This window comes from Temnothorax nylanderi, unplaced genomic scaffold, assembly GCF_030848795.1.
Source record: "Temnothorax nylanderi isolate EJ_2023f unplaced genomic scaffold, tnyl_v1.0 TNYL_tig0002_pilon, whole genome shotgun sequence".
NCBI lineage: Eukaryota > Metazoa > Arthropoda > Insecta > Hymenoptera > Formicidae > Temnothorax > Temnothorax nylanderi.
In genome coordinates, this window is record NW_027249064.1 from 3,092,706 (window position 1) to 3,105,802 (window position 13,097).

General features: G+C 39.4%; 1 protein-coding gene across 4 annotated transcripts in view; it reads right to left on the minus strand.

Moving 5' to 3' along the window:
- Positions 1 to 13,097, minus strand: part of LOC139769436 (uncharacterized) — a 126,252-nt gene that overhangs the window by 111,308 nt on the left and 1,847 nt on the right. The window lies entirely within an intron of this gene.

A 13,097-nucleotide genomic window follows, 5' to 3' on the forward strand; every position in this document is an offset into this window, starting at 1 on the left:
GCTTAAGTGATTTGCATGCGCGACAGGTGCAACGCGCGAGTCGGTGTATTACGTGTTTAATTCACGTGTCTCGCATACCCGGCGTTACGATTCCCGCTGATTTCCATAATGCAACCAGGGCACCGCACCGCACCGCGCCCCGCCGTGCCGTGCCGCAGAGAGGATCCGCCCCGGATCGGCGGTCGTATTTTTCGGCGCGCGAGACAGATCGCCCGGCGTTTACGCGCCCCTATCGATCGCGTTAAACGCGTGTCACCAACGCGCGGGCTGGCCGAAGCGACGACGCGGCGTATACTACCGAATCCGTTGACATTCGCGTATTAACTCTTTGTGCTCTCAGGCACAGCTCGATATACCGATATGATTTTTCGATGGTAAATAATTATTTCTCTTTGATCAATATAGACAGGAAAAAAAATATGGTTTACTCGTAGTCGCGTTAGCAAATTGTTTATGATATTTTGATACGCGGATTGGCACTTTTTATCATGTGATAATTTAATTAAAGTTTAACTAAATTGGAATCAGATCCATATTCGATAATAATAACTGATAAAAACAAAAGACATACGTAGTGATATCTTGCACACGTAACAGGATAAATGGAGTTCGCGTGATTCGTGTACAATATGAAATTGCACTGTCGTTAATTAATATCATTAGGTTAATGAAACTGTTTTTAAATCTTCCTTAAATCACGATAAAAAGAAAAAAATGCTTTTAATTACTTATTGTAATAACTAATTGTAAGAAAGTGTTAAATATGAAGAACGAGAGCCTATCATATTATATTTGCGTTAAATATAAAATTAAAAGAAATAAGTTTCTAATGTCTGATCGTAGTGCAAATTGTCTCATATTGCCTTTATACCCTCCAACTACGACGAGCCCTTCGTCGAGTTTCCGATTAACGATGCGTTATCGGTTCCGCCTTCCAAAGACACGGCGCGTGACAACGACGACGACACTTGCACGCTGGTAAACGTAATCACCGGGGAACGTAGCGATGCCGGGATTAAACAAGCAACAATCTCCGGGGTATGAGTTTCATCGAGCGAATATCCACCGCAGATCGGCTGCGTTCCCAGCGGGGATCGTTGAATTCTAAGTATTCCGCTCCGTCTCGTCTCGCGGAGCATGTTCCGAATATACGGCGGCTCCGTGAACGCCCGAAACAACAAACCGAAAACAGAGGGGAAAAAAAAACACACACACACAACCGAAGGAGAAGGAACGAAGGAACGAGGAGAGGAAAATAGTCGTAAAACAAAGCGCGTGCCCTCCTCTTTTCCCCGCTCGCTTTAAAGTTCTAACGACCGGTCCGGCCCGATAAAGCATGTGTATATACGTGTACAATGACGGCGATGCGGGAGAAGAGCGGTGCAGCGCGCATGTGCACGCGTGTGTGCACGCGGATGAAAGTCCACGGGGTCATCCACCAGTAGGGAGGCCACGATGCGCTCGCTTCGCTCCGCTCCGCTCCGCTCAGCTCCGCGCGCCGCCCGCCACCGCCGCGCCGTGCTGGAATTACGTTCGACATTGGATTAACGTACCGAAAACTCGTTTATGTGTTTTGCCATTGCCGTGTACGGTAGCGAGTAACCCCGGAGACGATGACGGGGATCCCAGACGACACAACACGGCGCGACGTGACGCCAGGGGAATCCTGGGAATATCCAGGACAAACCGTAACGCGCGCCGTTCGACCGATTAGGGATCGAGGCGACCGCGATTCGAATACCATCGGAGTTAATTCCTTCTGTACGACCATACGTCACGAGAATCGCGAATGAGAATCACATTTTGCCGCACGAAAACTGCCCTAACGGAAAAAAATCTGTGCAGTAGCTCAACGGAGTGAATTTTTTAAATTTTACATTCGCGTTATCATTAGTGTGATAGTATTAAGGTAAATGTACCAATGCCTGGACACGTACCTATGTCTAGACATTTTTATCATTTTAATCCTTAAATAAGTTATAACGCGAATTAAAGTCAAAAGAATCAAAGATAAAAATATTTTTCTTGTATTATATTTTTATCTTTGATTTTAATTTGCGTTATACTTATTTAAAAACTAAAATGATAAAGGTGTCCAGACATAGGTCTTAAATGTCCCGGCATTGGTACATTTATCTTTACATTTACTGGACGCGATTTGATATCAACGTGCGGATTTAATTCTTAACTTAACGTATATACAAGACGTTCTACAATTCGTGACTTCAATTTTAATCGCATTCCCCGAGCAACTTTGACTTTTCTTGGGCGAAAGGCTTTTGGCGAATTAAACTTCAGAGAGCCAAATAGATAACAAAGTCACATTCTTTAGCTAATTTCAAATAAAATTTACTGTGTAATAGAATTTTAAGGTTTTACTTGTAAAAGTATGTAATATTAAGAATCGGAAATTGCAACAAATGATGATCTTTCTCGACATTTTCGTTAAATCGACTGTAATTGTAAATATAAAATAAAACACTCGGTTACACTGATGTGAGAAGATTGCCATGAAACTTAAAACTACGAATTGCCATTCAGAGAATTTACCATTAAACTTAAAATTATGAGTAATATGAGCATTTCTTAAATATATATTTCTTTTTTCGAATCTCTGTATCTGCAATTATATTCCTAAAAATATAGTAGTATTTATACATATTTTCTCTCAAACATATACCTGTATTTATATTTCAGGCGATAAAAGATTCCCCCTATCACCAGTTTTCCCATGTCGTAAAACTTAAACGTGAAGAAACTCAGATCATACAGATAAGAAGAGGAATTTACGCATTTAACCCTTTACGTCACGTTAAACTGCATCTTCAAAATTATTGACAAGACAGAAACGCGTTGCATTTACGACATATATTACCCAGATTCATTACTTCCATGTAAATCAGCATGAAATAACGATGTCGTAAATTAGCAGCGAGGAGGCTTAATTGAACGCCCCTTAAAATTTCACTTGTCTTTATTGTGAAGGTCTTGATCCTAGGTCTACGTGAACACGTGTACGGCGTTTCCATCTAAAGGGTTAATAGTAGTAAAAGATCTGTCCATTCGTTCTGTGTGTACGAGTCATGTTAACGGTATTAAATACTTACGAAGACGACGAAAGTTTACGATCGTGTCGAATCGTCGGTTACTCATGCGTGCGTTGAAAACGCCGAACAAGCGCATTTAATGCTGATCGAACGTTACGAGTCGGGAATTAGATCAAGCTCGGTAGTTATACGATACGTCTTGCACGTACATTCTATATCTTTAATTCCTGACAAATCGCATGAAGTTTGTACAGGATTATCAAGTGGAAAGTCGTAAGACACGTATCAAAGATAAATTTTCAACGACAATAAAAGAAACTGCGCATTTCACACATCATATAACAAATGTCATATTATATAAAAAAAGATTACAGAATGCATTTCCATGGTCATTCGAGAGATTATAAATAATAAATTTTTGAAAACATGGCGAAGACGCAGCCTCTTACTTTCCACTTTGCAATTATAAATACCGGATTCTCTAATTGCATCATTTGGTAGTTTTACGAGTTCCGTAGAACGCAATAATATAAAAGATATGCAGCAATACATATTTTCTGAAATAAATTCCAATCTTTACTGATGATATAATTGCCGTCAAGATATAGACTTAATAAAAAATTTGATAGAAATATAAGTGATCTCAGCGACATCGTTGAATTCCTTTAACTAGCGTAACGTAAGTCGTTTCTAAAACTGGCAAGTTCGAATCACCGAAAAGAGAAAAAGTAACAGCAAATAATGAGACGAGTACTCCCGTCTCGGTCTGACGCCACTTCCGTGTTATTATGTAAAGTTAGTATTCGCTATCTTTTCGCATGGAAGGAAATAAAATCAGCGAGAGAGAAAGGGAAAGAGAGAGAGAGAGAAAGGGGGGAAGAGGAAAGAGTTCAGCCGTCACGTCGATTCCAACCATTTCTGGATAGCTCTCCACGGTGGTTCGCAACGGTTCAATTGGATCAAGCCCGTCGCTACGCGCGATGCACCTTGCACAGGATCTGCACGGACGATTCGAGCTCGTTGCAGCTCGAAGGGCGCGGTCGAAGAAGCGTGAGACGAAGAAGACAAGAGAGAAAGGAAATCGCGTTATGAAAAATCCTGGCGCGGTTAAAGCCGGAATTTAACACGGTTCAACTCATGGTGACCATCCCGAATTGTCGAGAGCGAGCACATTGGACGAACGAGTTTTTGTTTACAGTAACATCGAAGGATTGAACCACCCACAATGCATTCCTGTGTCGCTTCCTCGGGGGCATTCAAGGCTTTTGAAAAAAAGCTCGAACTAAAGAATGCACGTCTCTCAGCCGTTTGAATACTCTCCTCCTTTAATTCGGCCCGGCTAACGATGGTGCTAATATATGTGCACATAATGCAATTAATTTCCTAATATTTGATAACAAAGGTAACCTACTCTTCATAGAATTTTATCACTTCATATACGAGATATCGATTAATAAAAATTTTAGTTTTAATTGTATAACACGTTGTTATACCGCATCAACAATATTGCACTATGTCCGTTATCCTCTAATATACTTTTTGAGATAACATTTACACATGATTCACTTTTATGATTCACTTTAGGTGATTCATTTCGCGTATTACAGCAAATGTACGAGAAGCTTTAACGGCGCCAAGCGCCGAATAATTCACCAAATTTTTGGCGCTGTTACAGATTCTCATACGCTATCGGCCAAATTGGATGCAGATAACGATTTTACTTCTTTCAGTTGAACATTTTCGGTGAATATCTGTTTACCTAATCCATTTCTTGATGATATATGCGGGATAATGCTCAAAAGTGAACCGTGTAAATTCGTCTTATATATAAGCTGTACATGTAATTCTCACGGGATTTCCAACTAACTATGCATTATTCTAATATGCGTAAAAGCCTCTTACGTTCTTATCTTTTCATCGTTTAACAAACAACACGCTAACTTGATTTACATTTTGATGCTTCGTTTTTGGGATTATCATTAAGAGGCAATCATATAAAATTGGTTTATGTTACACACTCTTCTTCACGGATTTTATTGTATGATTTTAATATGCGTTAAAGCTTCCAAATGAGATTAGCCTTTCATTCTTTGACAAACAACGATTCAATGTGTGATAATTTTTCTGGAAACACCAATTCTCCGTTCGACACTTCATCGGGAATGATCAGGAAAGCGAATCGTGTAGATTCGAGTTAGATTCCGCGATTCCTATTTCTTCTGGAATTCCGTGCATGATTTTAATATGCGCGACCTCGTCGACGCGACGGAGACGTGTCGATAGCGTAAAACGAATAATAAAATGACACAAGAGGGATCCTCTCGACTACGAGACGTACCGAAACCAAGACAAACTAATTGTAAACGAGCTTCGAGGAGAAGGTGGCGAAGGCAGAAGAGAAGAGGTAAGGAGCACAGCGAGCAACAGCAGCAGCAACAGCGGCAGGAGCAGCAGAAGATCCTCGTATTCGACGCCGAGATTCCAGTTTCTCCGTTAGTCGAGAAGCGAGCGGCGGTCGCGGAGGAGATGAGAGAAAGGAGAAGAGGGAAGAGAAAGAGAGGAAGAGAGAGAGGGAGAAGAAGAGAGGTCTCTCCCGGTATATACGCCGAGGCAACCAGCCTAACTCGCCGAGGTCGGGTCGAATAATAAAATAAAAGAGCACGTCGGGTGGATGGGGTGCAAGGTGGTAGCGTGGTAAAGGTAGAAGAAGAGGAAGAAACTTCGCTACGGGAACGATGGGTGGATACGTGTGGCCGCCGGTGTATGTGTGTGGTGTCGGTGGAGAAAGATACAACCGAGAAATCGAAGGGGAGCGCGAGAGAAAGACTGATCCTCGGCGTTGCCACATGCTCACTGAATTTCCGAGCGCCTCAAATATAAAGGCCGTCTTTATAAGACCGCCGTGTGCTTATGCGACTGCCTTCGAAACTCGCATCAAATTCTTGACGTCTCATTAAACATCGTCAGGTTTCAAGAAGTTAAACGTTACGCCGCTTTACGCACGGCGGGCCGCTCCTACGTGCAGAAGTAACGAATCCACCGGACACAGAGAAGCCGTTCTTTCTTCTCCTCTTCCCGTTGCCGCTTTCGCGCTGCACTCTCCGCCAACGAGAGAGTCCGCCTCGTATGCGCAGGATATTATATAGAGTGTAAATAAACTACAGGTGCAAACTTGAGAGATTAATGGAGGTCATTGGAAGGAACAAGCAAGTCTTAATAAGCATATGTCCGGAAACTAGTAATTACTGAAAATATTCAGCTTTTCAATTTGTAAGTCGGCAATTCTTTACGTAACTACATCCTACAGCAGATCGTATAGACTGTATAGAGAATCAAAAAGTTATAAAGTATCGTGAGAATTTATATTTTTAACTTAAAAACAGGATATTTCTGAAGCCACGTATTGTTTGGAACTTGGAACTTCTTTGTTCCGTTCAATAAGCTCAGTTGAGTCTTAAAGATTGTACTCGCAGTTTATATACACTCTGTACGAAGTTTCAAAGTTACATTAATGTGTTCCCATCGACGGCCACTAATTAATTGTTGTTTTCATAACCAATTTGCTCTAGAAATATTAGTTCACTCGCGCATACTTGAGAAACGATTTGCCTGCCAAGAATGATTAACTACTCGAAGCATGATAGGTTTCCCTTCCATACTCCCAATATCTTAGAGTGGTGTTAACCCTAATTTTACCGCCTATTAATCGTTCAATTATTTTACCATGGAAATAAAGTAACGCCTACAGTGTATATATCTCAAGTCCATCCCAAATCTATCCCAATCTTTATGAATTCTATAACCAATTTGGAATGGATTTTCCTTAATAAGATATTTTCTATTCAAAATAACACGGTAATTTCCTACGCTCGTCACAGGAAGCAAACTGTATATAAAATATTTTTATCTAACGTACGTCGCCAATGTAACGTATAATGTCCTTTTAAAAACAGGTACAAACTTTCCATCCCCTGATGTTCAACACTATACAAAATGTCTTGGGCATTGTTAAAGTGATCGTGCGCTAACTACATGTAAATTTTATGTTAATTTATATTTTTCGTCGTTAATTTTTCCTGTATAAATAACTTGAAAATTTAACGTACAAAACAAAATAGATGTTTTATAATGTTTGGCAAAAGTACTCTATATAATTGTTGGTATACATAGATTCACGTCTCTAATATTCACTCAAACAACATTAATCAGCAATCAATGATGTTACAATTATCTTTTTCACCGAGTAATCACGGGTGACGAACAAGCTCATTTACCGTACCAAGTGATTACGCATAATAATTGCGTCGATTGCACCATTCTCATAAACAGCATAATTTTACAAATGTTAGCTAACTAATCCGTAACTATATCTGTTTCTCACAGATTAAGAATTCCTTTAAAGGTAAAATGTTTTTTAAAGTCTTAAAATTAGTTTAATTATAGGTACCTATTTATCTCACCTTTAGACTTATTATAATATATATAATTATATAATTATGTCATTATTGCTGATTTTATAATTGAAGTATTCAAGAAAATATATCAAGATAAAAAAATTAAATTTATAAAACTATCGTTACATTTGTGAATTCTGTCCTAATCTCTTTATACTTTTCATTGGAGAATGTTAAACGGTTTTTGTTTGTATTTAGAATTTCAACATAATTTAAATCATAATGTTAATCATAAATAGAAGCTATCTCGTGCCGAATATTTCGGGAATTCGTTGATATTTCACAACCAAAATAACAGCTGCATTCGGATAAATTAGATGGATTATGTACGGAAACTCTTCGTTGACCGCTTATCGGTATGTGCACAATATTTGCCGCGTATTCGGTCTCGCAGAGTTTAAACGGCAAAGTCAACAGTGTGCGGTATGCGCGCATTATTTCTCGTATTATGATATTCCGCGAGATACGAATCTCGAGATAGAAAAATTGTCGGCAGGAGGAATAGCGTCGACCCGGTTCGTTGCAAACGAGAAACGCGATGCAGCACGAGGCCGTAAAAATGAATTATTGTATTCGGAATTATCGGAGTTGCATCTCGACCGCGAACGCGTTATTTCCGTTATTCGAAATCGAATTTATCGAAATTTCGATGTTGACAGGATACAGATCGACATAACGAGTCATAAAGCGTTACCGTTAATTGCATCACTGAACACCGCATTTTCGAACAATTTTTTGAATGTTCGATATTAAATGTCGCTGCATATGTTCAGCTTTAAATTTTTACTAACATCACCTCGAAATGAGATGAAGCACGATGTTTTGCAACTTCTTTACGTCATTCAATCGTTTCTTCTCTTCCACCTGAATTTCGCGTCTGTTAACTTTAAAGAGCCTCGGATTTGCGTTAGACGAGGGCAAATAAGAAAGGCAATCTGGCGCGTAAAATAATCGTATACTCCCTATTCCGACGAGCTGGCGACTTCATAGAAATTAATGCGATTGCGCGCGGACACCGCGGTGCAATTGCGTTTAAAGAGCATTTATTCCGCGCGAAACTGTTTTTCTCTCTCGGGTCTCTGCAATGAATTATATCTCATCTCAGCGGCATGATGGTACTGTTAGCTATATTAAGAAAATTGTTTATAGGCAAAATACACTGGCGGTACGGCGACAAGAACGGGTATATTGCGCTTCGTGAGGTTGTGTACGCGCGGTTGGCCGTGTCCGTCGTGTGTGGGTACTGGTTAAGCGAAGCACGTGTTTTTCTTTGCAAAACGAACAGAAAATGCAGGAACACCTGTTACCTGCGTGATACATTATTTCGCGATACTCCTTGCGTCACTCCGGAATACGGAAAGAGGACGACCACGACTCGTTCTCGTCGGTACATTTTCGGGCAAAATAAAATCGATCGAGCGCGAGAAGAACACGCCCTTGCGCCCGATGGATTTAATTTTAATCTCAGCAGTACTCTCAAAGGGCTTTGGAAAGTGCGCGAAACAAACTGATTGCGCCGATATTTGTCAAGAAGCAAATATTTATTCCGATACAGTTGCCAATTTGTCACACATAATTGCATTTCCCGTTTACCGCGCGTAATTTAGCCCTATAGTCGGGGGACGAAACACTTTTTATTGCGTTTCGCAAAATGCAGGAAAATCTCGATTGTGCAAATTAAATGAGAAACACATCTATTAAACTGACACGGCCATTTTAAGCACTGAAAGATATACAGAAATTTACGCTTTTTTGCTGTCAACGTTTTGTTCCATTCTCGGTTTTGTTATTCCGGCTGCTTTATCAAAAACGTGTGATATGAAAAATTGCTAAGATAACTGATCTCTTTATAATTAAAATTCTTGCACAATACACTTTAATATGAAAAAATTATGTCTGTTATGTGTTATTAATAATAAAATAAAAATAAAGCTAATAAAATTCAATTATTTAATTCTTCGCCGAAGCACGTCCAGTGGAATGAAAGATGACGATTGAAGAAGAGAAAAATATGAGCACGCAAACCGGCATATGCAAAATATTGACTCTTTTTTTGCTAAACGACGTTGTTCAAACAAGCGAACGTTCGATTAAACAATATTCAGATGAACGACCGGTTAAATGGTGTTGGAGTACAGCAGAGATCCAATGTACGATTAAAAATAACAACCAGATGGATAACCTCAAACTGAATTTTTATCAAAGTTGTCCTATTTGAATAAAATAAAATACAGTATTATATTTACCGACACGCGCGCGCATCTCTTCATTCTCAATTGTTTATACGGGGACTTTATGCACGGTAAATAACGAATGCGAATGCGAAAGTTAAACTCACGAAAAATAGAATAACGCAAGCTACAAATTTTTAAAATATCTCTATATCGTCGGAAAAGTCGTATATCGACCGTAGTTTACACGTGAATGGCAAACGTTCGTACGCTGGTTTCATGTATTAATTAGTCACTTCGCTGCAAATTATCGGCACGTCGAAAAGCCAATGAAACTACAGGCAGTTTCGACAATTTGAACTACGTTTCCATTTTCAGTTTTCCCATATATGTATACATATATCGGCGTACCGAGTCCCGCCGCGATTGTAAATAAAAGCTCGATTATTGCGTCGCGCAAACGGGGCAAATATTATGTTTTTTTATTGAACGTGCTTCGAAACGCTCGATGCGTATCACATACGTTGTTAATATGTAATCAAAGATCAACAACCGTTTCGTTGTTGCGATCGATTTGCTTTTAAAGTTTGTTTCGGAATTGTCGAAATGGGATATGTTTTAAACCGTGTTTATGCATATGTATCACTATAATGATTGATTTATCGCTACTACCAACCAACGTGAGCTCGAATTTCATTTCACCATAATCTCTCTTTTATTTCCTTTCGATACAACATGTATCGAGTTATTTTGGCATTGAACACTTTTTTTAAATATAATCTGGTTTGTTTAAGCTAAGGACAGAAAAATCGGCGTCAAATGGAGATTAATTAAAACGTAATAATATTTCAATGATGGGAGTGCGGTTCAGTAAAAATGTAAAAATCCCAAAAATCATAATCCTGAATATAGGTACATATAAATGCGGCACAGTGGATTTTCATTGTACCGAAATATTGTTGAAAAATATCATTCCCCCGAATATGCGAGGTTTTATTAAAAAATGTATGGAAAAATAATCGGAATTTGAGAGATGTATGTATATGAAACAAATATATGCAGGGTTTTGCCTGACTTGACCATCTGAAATATCTTCGTTATACTTTTAACAATACGGAAAATATTAAAAAGATATAATTTTTCGATTAAAGAAAAAGATACAAATATTATAGTCCGCAAAAATTGTTTGTTAATAATTATTTTATTCATTTTATATTAAACATTTATTTAATCATTTGTTAATCCTTTTCCTGAGATTTAAAGATTATACTTTCTTTTTACTTTTTCAAATAACATATTCTTTATTAACATTTGGAATAAAAGCAAGAATATTAAATTAAAATTATAATTAACTAAATGAAGAAATTAGATACTGATCATATTTTTTCATTAGAGCAAATGATTTTTCGCATATGAATTTTTCCATATTAAAAGCAACAGAAATATGTTAAAATATGTGTATAGGTGAATATATAATTTTACGTAATGTAATCTATCTACTTTAATCTTTATTAATTATAATTAAAAAGCAAAAATTTAAGGCATTTGCGTGCAATGAAATACATGAATTCGCGCTGAGATAAATTTTTGAAATAGCGTTTCATTTTCTGCCAACTTTTAACGATTTCTCAGAATTTTCTATGCACAGTTCCGAATATTTCAACTAATGAAATCTCAAAGCGATGGCATATCGAGATAACTTTTCTATACCTACTTTTTTCACGTACTTCACCATGCTTCTTTCAGTCTTCGGATTAACGCGACTTTTAAGGACCTCCGGGAATTTTCTACTCTCCTACATTATTTTGTACCAATGAAATCTCGAGGCGATGACATTTCGAGATAAATGGGTTTTCACATATTTCACCACATTTTTGTCGGCGTCTCCTTTTTGGGAGTCTCGCGTTTCGTCCACCTCGCAAACACCGAGCTCGTTAACGGTGACCGACATCAACGACACATTAGCAAATACACCTGTGTACCATCGTCCCGCCCGCACGATTTCACCATGTCGCTGGATGAAATCGCGTGCGTATGATCCGCGGAAAGACAGAAATACTTTGTCAATGGATTAAACTCCGAGTAAAAATAATGTGTCACGCGTTAATATACAGATCTGATTCTCGGTGGTTGTCGAGAGATTTTAACGTTGAGTGAACAGGTAACGAGCAGCAGATTTCAGATAACTATTTATTAATCACCGAACTAAATGCATATAAATCATACGGAAATGTAGCCGCTGATATTATCTGACAGCTATGAAAGCACTGCCCTTGCGAGCACACCGCGTACGGATACCGTGTGTTTACTTTTATACTGAATAAACTGCTGACACATTATTCCCATTAATACCGTAACGTTCAACGCCGAAAGTCGATTATGACGTTAATGCTGTAAAGTTGAACATCGAATCAATATTGAAAACATTGAGAAATTATTCGTAACGACGTGTCTCTTGATAATCCAGGTAAGATTCGCATTCTGACGTTAAATAATACCTGCCTGAATAATTATTAGAATCACGCTTGACGTAAACTATTTAGGTAAAGTTTTAAAATCCACTGGCAAGGAACATTTTCGTCCTTCCCCGGATCATCCTATACGACGACGCGTCCCGACTTGTAAACGTTATCGCGTGTAACAACGTTACGAACGATGACAGGCAACCGACCACCGCGCGTACGCGACTCGTCGTCGCTCGTTGGAACGCGTCGTCCGGTGCATATTATCGGGATGAGGGTCTGGATCTTACGGTAATAAGTGCGTCACGCGTAAATCGGAACTGGTTCCCATATAGAGACTAGAGACGGTGCTCTCGTCCGTCATTCACGTGGACGCGTGCGCGCGAGTATAAATACGCGTACGGACACGCGCGAGCGTGACGAGTGTGTGACGCGCGGTCCGAGAGAAGAGGGATTTGTAAGATTGGTGCGCAAGAGGGCCGGAGGAGAGAGAAAGAGGCAGAGGCAGAGGCAGAGAGAGAGAGTGAGAGGGCTGCAGAAAGGAGAGCGAGGTAGAAAGGAGAGGCAGGAGTGCTCTGGAGCAGCACTTAAGGATAATAAACTACCGTGATAGCGCGACAGGAAGGGGCGGCGCGACATCTTTCGCGGCGTACGTACCACGGAACACAGCGGCAGATCTTCCGAAATTGATCGTGCTTCGCGCAACGCGCATACTCTCATTACGCGGCCAGCGGAGTACATAACAATAAATGGACCTTTCCCGACGGAAAGGAGGCGAAAACGCGCTTTTCGGCGCAAGGAGCACGCGCTTCCGACCGATGCCATCCTTCATGATTATCCGCTCTTTTACCTTTTTCACACATCTCGAACAAAAACCAACGTTGACAAAATCCTCGATATTTGCGTTATTGTTCAAGTTATAAGTAGCAGTAAATAATAAAAGTGATAGATCAGTATGTAATA